Raw genomic sequence first — 10528 nt, forward strand, 5'->3', positions numbered from 1 at the left:
CAGGTATTTCATCGCATATCTCCATTCAGAGGAGCACAACACTGAGTGTGGGACAGTATTCCTAGCTCTCCCATTTTGAAGGAAAATAGGAAATTCTGACATTTTACCTGAAATCTTTTTTAAGTTTTAAATGCTGCTAACTATAGACTGAGTACCTCTAACCAAAAACCCAGTATCTGAATTTCAAAATGTTAAGTTGAGGGATGCTTAGAGTACTTTACAAGTACTCTAAGATCTCAAACTTTTATATTTTTAATAGTAGATGTGCTAAATAACAATTTTTAATTTATGTACATTGCAGATAAAAGTTGTAAAGAAAATGATAAGGTAAAACTTTTTCTTTCTCCCTCTTGAAGTAAGCAAATGTTTGTTTATTTATTATTTACACAGGGTCTCAAATATAACAGGATTACTTTGAACTCACTTTGTAACCAAGGATGACCTTGAACTTCTGATTCTCCTGCCTCCACATACCAAGGGCAGGGCTAACAACCATGCCATTACACTTATTTCCATACACTTCTGAAAATCAACTATGTTCATTGTAGGCTAGTACTCTACCAATTGAACTACATCTCTGATCCAAATATTTCTTAATTAACAACACTAACAGTATAAAGTTAGTATAATTCATAAGATAATAAACAAATGTTTAACTTAATCAACATTTAAAACTTTAGGCCGGCAAAATGGCACTTTCCACCAGGGCTAACAATATGAATTAAGTCCCTAAGACTCACATGATAGAAGGAGAGAATCAACTCTCAAATTGTCCTCTGACTTCTGAATACTTGTTATTGGCATAAATGAGGTGCAGAAACACATACACACATATACACAAAAGTGAAGACATCGAATTTAAAAATTGCTCTAATAAAACATTGCTAAAGGATGTTGCTGGTCAGCAGTATTACAGACTACTTAAGAAAGAATTTTTATCCACAATGCTCAAAGGCCATTCAAATTCAACAATGAGAAAATAAACAGCAATAAAAATATACAAAATGGCTTAGAAATACACAGTGATAGTGTCCTAGTGTGCATGAAGCCCTGGTTCATCTTCAAGACTGGAAAAAAAGTCAACTAAACAAAGAGTTAAAAATGATATACAGAGAAAGTACACACAAGAAAAGATTCAAATTTTAAATTATAACATGATACACAGAGAAAGTACACACAAGAAAAGATTCAAATTTTAAATTATAACCACAAGACACCATTAAACTATATATTAAAAGAAAAATCTAAGGGACTTCTGTCTTAGGGTTTTACTCCTGTGAACAGACACCATGACCAATGCAACTCTTATAAGGACAACATTTAATTGGGGCTGACTTACAGGTTCAGAGGCCCAGTCTATTATCATCAAGGTAGGAACACAGCAGTGTCCAGGCAGGCATGGTGCAGGAGGAGCTGAGAGTTCTATATTATCATCTGAAGGCTGCTATAATACTGGCCTCCAGGCAGCTAGAACAAAGGTATTAAAGCCCACAAGGCCATACTCAGAGGTCTGCTTGCCTTTTCTCCTGGGATTAAAGGTGGGTACCACAATGGCTAAGCTTTCCATGGCCACTATTCCTCAAGATCCAGATCAAAAGCCTGTGTCACCCAGCCCGAAGACCTGGTGGATCACAGTTGTACTCCCTTTGATAATATACTGCTGCTGTGCATATCCTAATTCATGACTTGGTGGGTCCAATAAAATCCAGCTTGTGATGGATAGTTCAGGTCACATGGTATCTTGGTGTCCTACTGTCAAACATTCAGTTTCCACTAAGACCCAATAGCAGGCCAAGAGCTGTTTTTCAATGGGAGAATAATTGTCTGCAGATGATGGTAGAGCTTTGCTCCAAGATTCCAAATGTATCTTCTGTGATTCACCTATAGAGGCCTGCCAAAGGCTCTAAACAGTATGTCAGTCTGCCCCCGACACCTCAAAAACCATCAGGCCAGCAGGATCATATGATCTAAGTGGTAGAGCAGCCTGCACATCAATCTGGACTTGTTGAAGAGTCTTCTCTTGTTTGCCTTTGGAATAAGAAGTAAAACTCTCAGCTTCTCCAGTGCTATGCCTGTCTGGACACTACCCACCATAATGATAATAGTGAAAGAGGAAAAACTGAACTTTTCCTGGACTCTCNTACCCCTCCCATCTAGAGGTTGTTCCCGGAACACACCTGAACTTTTTACCTCAGAGTACATTCTTGAACTCTTCACCCCAGGGTCCGACCCCTCCCAAGTGAGAACGGTTCCAGGAACATTTCAGAGATAAGGGAGCGAACTCAGTCCAACCCCTCCCAACTAAAGACTATGCCAGGAACATTTTTGAGATAGGGGCCTCCTGGTACTACCCCAGAATGTTCCAATAGATCGAGTACATTGCCAAAATATAGGACACGACCCCTTGGTGACGTAAAACTTGTACTTTTCCCCTGGCTATTTCCTATAAAAGCCTGTGAAAATTTGGGCCAAGTGCCGAATCTCCTCTGCACCTTGCTGGCTGCATGAGTTTCGACCCCAGATATCTGGTATATGTGCTTTTTTATGTGCTTGCTTTCTTGTCGTTGCTGTATTAAATCTTACTCTCTATACATCTTAAGTTCGGTCTCAGTGTCTTCTTGGGTGCGCGGCTGTCCCGAGGCTTGAGTGAGTGTCTCCCTTTTGGGAGTCTTTGAGTCTTTCAATAGACTGAACCTCAAAAGTGGTAAGCCAGCCCCAATTCAATATAGTTTATAGGAGGTGCCTTGGTCGTGGTGTCTCTCTGCAGCAGCAATGGAAATTTGTGGCCTAGGGAATAGTGATCTCAGGGCAAAATCCCACCCAGATAAGCTTATTATTTATGCTTCTTCAGTTGAACAAGGAGCTTAGTTATTGTTTTCATTTGGACTTTTAATCTGAAATTAACTACAATCCAGAAGTGGAGAGAGAGCACAACTATGATCCAGATCTTGAGACTAGAAGACCCAGGCTTTTGATCTGCAACTTGAGGAATAGTGGCCATGAAAAGCTTAGGCCCAGGCATTGTGGTACACTCCTCTGAATTCAAGGCCACCCCTCCTAATAGTGCCACTCCCTGGGCCAAACATATTCAAACCACTATACACACAACTTTAGAAAACAATCTGGCAATTATAAAAAGATGATACATATGCTTCTCTGTTGCTGTGATAAACACTATATATAACCAAATGCATCTGGGAAGTAAGGGACTTAATTTGACTTACAGTTTTCATCCATTCTCTAAGGAAGTCAAGTTAGGAACTCGGTGCAGAAGCCTAAAGCATTAACAACAGGGAAATATTGCTTACTGGCTTGTTCCCCTAGGCTTTCTCAGTTACCTTTCTTATACAGCCCAGGCCCACCTGCTCAGAGATAGCACTACCCACAGTGTATTAGATCCTTCTGTACAAATTAGCAACAAAGGAAATATCCAATAGACATGTCTTATGGTCAGTTTGATGGAAAATTCCATTTTCCCACATTTATCGAGTTAATAACCAAGATTAGTTATTATAAGCACACCCCTTGACAACTTAACATATAAGCATACCACTGTCAAACTATAACCTTTCTCTTTTTGTTTGTCTTCAAGATGTTATATTGATATCATAACATAATAAAATATACTACAATCTTAAAAGTTTACAGTCATTAGAATTTTTTAACATTTTAAACATCTAATGTCTCTTTAAAATCCAAAATCACCTATAAAATCAAAAATAGGTCATAAACTTTACTATCCTAACAGGGGGAAAAACAAGAGTTACAATCAGATTAAAGCAAAACTGAAATCCAACAGTGCAAAAAGCTTTGGGACCGACTCATGACTATGTGTTCCTACAGGGTTGGGCAGTCCACTTCTCTGACTATTCCATCTGAAACACACACACACACACGCACACACACACACACAGAGAGAGAGAGAGAGAGAGAGAGAGAGAGAGAGATCACTTGTAGGCTCAAGCTAGCTCCACACCACACCTGTTGTCTTTCGTAGTTACTCCACCACCCTGGAATCTCCAAAATGAGGTCTCCACTACAGCTGAAGCTAAACATTCACTAATGGCCTCCTGGCCTTTTTTGGGGGCCTCCAACCCTGCCACATGGTGCCAAGCCTCACTTCTCTCCATGACTCTGTTAATCTTAGGGTCTCCAAAGCAACTAAGGCTCAACCTTCACGAATGATTTCTCCTGGTCTTTCAATACTAAATCTTAACTTCTCTCCATGATCTCTTCAATTCTGCAGCTTTTATGTCACCCAAACCATGAAACCACATGAAAGTCTCTTACACATTACCAAGATTGGCTGCCAGATTGAGATGCAGACTTGGACCTCTATGAACCACAACTTCTGTGTCCTGATCTTGGGAAAATACTTTCCCCTCGCAAATTCATTTCAGTGATGCTAGTATTGTAAGTGTTCAAGATCACCAGAGAATGAAACCCAAACTCAGATACTATGCAAAAGAAAAGAGCATTTATTCAGCTGACTTTCCTGCATGTAGGTGTCTCCCCATTTTGGGAATGGAGATCCCTAGTGGGCTCAAAGGCCTAGCTTTTACTGTCAGGGGAATCCCAGGAAGGGATATGTGCCCTTTTACCTTGATTGATCAGCTCTATTTCTAGGAGTCTGACTAATTTAATAATTGGTTAGGCTCTGGAGACCTCCCTGGGGGATAGCTTATTCATTCTAGCTACCTAGTCTCACTTCAAGCCAGATGACATGGTGTCCTCAGACTGACTGCCCGAAGCTGTGGTTGGCTGACCAGAGGTTCCTGGATCAGGGTTCTCATTTCTGGGTAACAGAAACTTAGGGCTAGTCTCCCAAACTACCAGTTTGCTGCATGTTATAGAACCAGCTTGGCTCTGGATAATTCAGTCCTCTCAGTATCTTATTAATCACAGATGATTCTTCAGCACCAGCTAACCAGGATCTATTGTCCAATGAAGGCAAAAGTTTCACTTCAGCAGATTTAAGTCAGTACATCACATGATGGTGTTGCGGCCCGACCAGCAGTCCACAACTCTAACGGTTCAACTGAGGATGGCAGTTCGAGCTGAAAAGAGAGGAAGCTAGACGGGGCAGGAGAAAGAACGAGGCCAAGACGATTTCATGTTCAAGGCCCCCCTTTACTAATTCTAACATTTAGTTATAAAGGAAGGGGGAGGGAACCCGATTTCCCGCCAAGTAACTCGGGGTCCAGTAGCAGGATGAACACGTGTGTGGCTCCAAGCAGCAAAGCAACAGGGTCCAGCAGTGGGCGTGGCAGAACGAATGAGCAGGAAACTCCACCCTTGAGCAAGCAGGTTCCAGGGAAAGGAAAGAGGGAAGGGAAGGGAAAACACATGATGGGACTGATAAGGACTCCCAAACTTCCCTCCAAATTACAAAAAATCATATTGAGTGAGCTAACCCAGACCAAAAAGATAAATATCACATGTTCTCTTTTATCTGAGTGTCCTAGCTCCAAATTTTCACAAATGAAAAAGTTAAACGAGGACCATTGCTTGGGGGTGGGGCACAGAATAAAAGGAGACTAGGAAGGCTGAGTGATCTGAAGGAGGAAATGAGGAGATGAAAGGGAGATAAATACTGAAGGAAGAAGGATAAAATAACAGTAAGAATGTCTGAAAAATCATAAAAATCATATTATTAACACTCTCCCTAAAGATATCTATAATACATGTAAGTCCGTACATAAGTGTACATGTATAATTGAAATTAAATTCTCCCATCTGGGCTGGCAATGCTTCTTCAAATAGCCATTGACCATCTAACAAAACCCCAATGACAGGCATGAGAAGCTCCTTTTGAGTTGTCAGTCAGCATTGTCCAAGAAACTGCCCTAATAGTATAAGCTGTTGCTATTGCCCTTGGTTGCCCTCCAGAGATGTAACATAAGTCACTATTACTGAAGACATCATGCACTTTAAACACAGGGCCCAAAGGCCCTCAGCTACAACTGACCTGTAAGCCTCTTCTGTAAGGTCTAGCTTTCATGGTACTGGAAGATGCCATGCAAGTTTCCAAAAGTGGAAAGCAACCAGCAGTTCTACCCAGCTATGACTCCTATGAGCCACAACAACCAGCCTGGCACATGAACCTTGAGGGCTAATAGTACAGCAGGCCATTATGGTAACCACCATCCCTTTAACTGGACTAAAGGCCCTCCCAACAAGAGCAAAATCCTGCCTGATAATAGGAAACCTAGCCAACTACTTAGGACTAATGAAGTCATGGATCTTGGAGGTTTGAAAACCTACAATGGCCACTTTACTAAATCAGCATTATCCCTAAGTACTCTCTAAATATACTCAGAGATAAGTGGTTCGCATCCCTCATCAGGGAAACTTTTCTTTGCAACACATGGAGACTATTATAGAAAACCACAACCATTCAAAATGTAGAGTTGTGGAGCCCAGTGCCAGTGGACACATATACAATATGACTTCTGTGCCTAAGACTCAAGGAACATTGTAGAAGAGAGGACAGGGAGATTTTAAGACTCAAAGGAACAAGTAATGGAATTTTCTGTGAGATTGTGTCTCCTAAAAATGTCAGAAACTGCATCCTCAAAGTCTCATCAGTATGGCTGTGTAAACAAGAGAAAAGCAGGTGCAATACCAACAGACATTCCAACATGGAAGAGGGAAATTTACGAGGCCTCAGCCCTATACAAAGAACTCCAGGCAACTAAGGAAAAGTGAAAATGGGAGAAATAGTCTTCCCAAGAGAAGAGCACACTTGATCGTCCAATACCTAGAAGTTAGCCCTAAAAACATACAAATAACATTATACAGACTAAGCATGTTGTATTTATTTATTTAGGAATATAAATATATATTTAAGAATATTTATTATATATAATATAGGAATATATATGCCCTATATATGTATAGCATATATGTCATACAAAATACACACAAATAGGACATATATGTTTTATATATAACATAAGTATGTCATGTTATACATGTGTGTGTTATATACATATGTGTTGTATACATATACATACATATTACATATATATACATGTATATATTATATACATATACATACATGTGTGTGTTCTATGTTATTTTATATACTGTACTGTATATTATATCTAACACATATCTAAGCTAACATAATATATAACTATATATGTTATATTAATGTGTATTTAGAAATATGTTGAGGCCATGAATCTGAAAGAAAGCAGCAGTGGTACATGAAAAGGTTTAAAGGAAAGAAAGGGGAAAGGGAAATTATATAGTTATATTATAATCTCAAAAACTATAAGTTTGTGTTTAAAACTTCCCTTCAGCACTTTACAAGCCAGGCTTATTATCTACTTTTTTTTTTTCAGCACCCTTACCTTCCAAGCCCCTGAAGAAGAGCATGAAGCCCTGAGCACTGAAGCTCTGGAAGCCCAAAGCTCCAAATTCCTTTCATAATACTTTCCAGAACCAACATGGCCATGGTCATCACACCCATGTTCCTGGTACCAATTTCTGTCCTGGTTTGCTTTTCTGTTGCTGGGATAAACACCATAACCAAAAGCAACTTGGGGTAGAGAAGGCTTATATGTTAGAGTACCATCAAGGGAAGCCATGTCAGGAGAGGGAAATAGAAACCACAGATGAATACTGTTTACTGGCTTGCTCCCCACCACACCACACCCATCCCACCCCACCCCACCCCACCCCACACCTGCTTGCACAGCTTGGTATCTTATATAATCCAAGACCATCTTGCGCAGGGGTGGCACCACCATCCACATAAACTGTGATCAAGAAAATGACTTGTAGACACATCTACAAGACAATCTGATGGAGGCAATTCCTTGATCAATGTCACTAGGGAAGTATGCCTTAGAGGCATGTCAAGCTATCAACCAATATTAGCCACCCATCATTGCTACTCAACAAAGCTAGTCACTGCATTGCCCATAAAATATTCCTGACATCATTCTCTCCCATCTGTGCTCACTGGCACGTTTTTTTTTTTCCTTAACTAGGTATAACAAGCTATATTTTCTCCTTATACTAAACTCATATCCTTATTCCAAGACCTAATTTAAGCCCTGCCTTCCTCACAAAGGGACTGACTATATAAGAACATCCTTAGTGGCCATACCAAAGCAGGGTACAGGTAATAGAAGCTAAACTGAAAGTTTGACAGGCCATGAGGAACGTGTATCCTTCTTTTACTTTGAGACAACCAGACAAAACAACCAAGAACTTCCACCCTAGGTTCCCTTTTTAATTAGCGAGGGGAGATCAGAAGCAGTGCAAAGGAAAGGGAACAAAGCACAGCCTAGCACTTTTACAAGTGTGAATGAATGCCCTGTGGAGGTTTTTTAATTGCATGAGGACAGTAAGAAAATGTCTCTACAAATTGTGGCTTCTCCTGGAAAAAGTGTTAATGTTATGTAAATTAAAATTAGAAAGTCTCTTTAACTGAAATCTGCAACACTAAGCACTGTGTGTAACTGCCCTGAGGGTGGGGCCTTCAGCCTGCCTATAGCCAGAGCTCTCTCTGGCTGAGCCCTTCTACAGAACACTCTCATGATCATAATATGAAATTTCCTCCACAGGTCTGTATGTTTAATGTTTGCCCCTATACAGGGACACTAATTGGTGAAGTTCTAGAAACAAGCAAGTGGGCTCCAGGGAGCCCATCCTTGGGGCCGTATCTAGCCCTGACTCCTTCCTGTATTCCCAGCTATGCTTCCTATCAGCCCTGATGTGGGCTGCTCTACTGTGCTTATCCCAGCAGAACGCACTGAAACTTTTGAGGAAAGCCCAAATAAACCTCTCTTCCTTTAAATTGTCCTCCTAGTTATTTTGAACAGAGCTTTGTGAAAGTATCAAGTACAATTAAGCAAGGATTGCTACTTGGCTTCAAGAAACATTGTTTCTGGCTGGAAAACAGGTCAAAGGCAGATGGTAAGTAATTTGTAGGAGGTAGTCTAACCCCACTCAGATCTTAAAGTTTATCCTCAATACCCAAAACCCATTCCTGCTCTACCTTATCTCCACTCTCACTTATGATGCTACCATCTTTAGAATTACCACAACAGTCTGGTAACTGCTTCTACTCTTGCAAGCTATTAATCCTTTAGACCAGTTTGTTAAAACAAAATGTGTGTGTGTGTGTGTGTGTGTGTGTGTGTGTGTGTGTGCTCTAATGCACACAAATACATGCAAACACAGCATTTACCTCAAAAGGGATAAGAAATAGTCTATTCTGGAGCCACATGTGAGTGACCATTTGAGTTATCTGTAATTCCATGCCCCAGTGTGGTAACAGTTTGATAAAACTTTATAGTAACAGAACAAAGAAAGTGGTAAGTCAAAGCATTTTTCAAATTTATTGCTGTAAACACTGGATAGATGGCTAAAGCTCTGCAGTGGGTCTCAGATGCTGTCTGATGGCGTTCTTAGCCTTTCAATTGGTTGAAGCAGTGGCCTGTTAATGTAAAGCTTTTACCTGTTAGCCACAGAGTGTCAGGTGAGACACAGAGACTTGGGCAAGGAGTGGCCATAAAGAAGCCGGAGTGGGGTGGGGAGCACAAGATAAATTATAACTAGATCCTGAACCTGCAACATTCCAATCTCTCCATACTCACTGAAGTTCTTAGCACTCAATCAGCCTTGCAGAAGATTCCATAGAACGTGGGTTCTTTCCAGGAAAGGGTTCTTTCATTCACAGTTTCCATCCTTACTCCAGAGGGGAAAAACCCGAACAGTTCTATGTCTGTAACTATATTGAATTCTCAGAAAAAGAAAATCTTACAAAGATAAATGCCTGGTTCAGATATGTTCACTAGGGAAGTATGTCTGGCCTTTAAAAACAAAATAATGGGCGGTAAAGACCATCCAGGTTCTGCAGCAGCAGGTTGATGATGCGGAGGAGAGCGACAAGAGCCTCCAGTGGGAAGTAGAGAGAGAAAGGGAGGCCGGGAGCAGGCTGAAGCTGAGGTGGCCTCCTTGAACCGCAGAATCCAGCTGGCTGAAGAGGAGCTGGACCGTGCCGAGGAGCGACTTGCCACTGCTTTGCAGAAGCTAGAGGAAGGGAAAAGGCTGCTGATGAGAGCGAGAGAGGTTCGAAGGTGATTGAAATCAGGCTCTACAGGATGAAGAAAAGATGGAACTCAAGAAAATCCAGCTAAAGGAAGCAAAGCACATTGCAGAAGAGGCAGATAGGAAGTATGAAGAGGTGGCTCATAAGTTGGTGATTATTGAAGGAGACTTGGAACGCATGAGAGATAGATGAGCAGATCAGACTGATGGACCAGAACCTGAAGTGTCTAAGTGTTGCTAAAGAAAAGTACTCTCAAAAAAGAAGTATGAAGAAGAAATAAAGATTCTTACTGATAAACTTAATAAGGCAGAGACCCATGCTGAGTTTGTTGAAAGATCAGTAGCCAAACTGGAGAAGACCATTGATGACTCAGAAGATAAGCTGAAGTGCACCAAAGAAGAGCATCTCTGTATACAAAGGATGCTGGACCAGACACTGCTGGATCTGAACCCTATATAG

The 10528-nt window shown here is 40.9% G+C and overlaps 1 pseudogene; it reads left to right on the plus strand.

The window, feature by feature from the left end:
- Positions 1-9887: 9887 nt before the first annotated feature.
- Positions 9888-10528, plus strand: LOC110296536 (annotated as a pseudogene).

Source organism: Mus caroli, chromosome 6, assembly GCF_900094665.2.
Source record: "Mus caroli chromosome 6, CAROLI_EIJ_v1.1, whole genome shotgun sequence".
In the NCBI taxonomy this organism is placed as follows: Eukaryota; Metazoa; Chordata; class Mammalia; order Rodentia; family Muridae; genus Mus; species Mus caroli.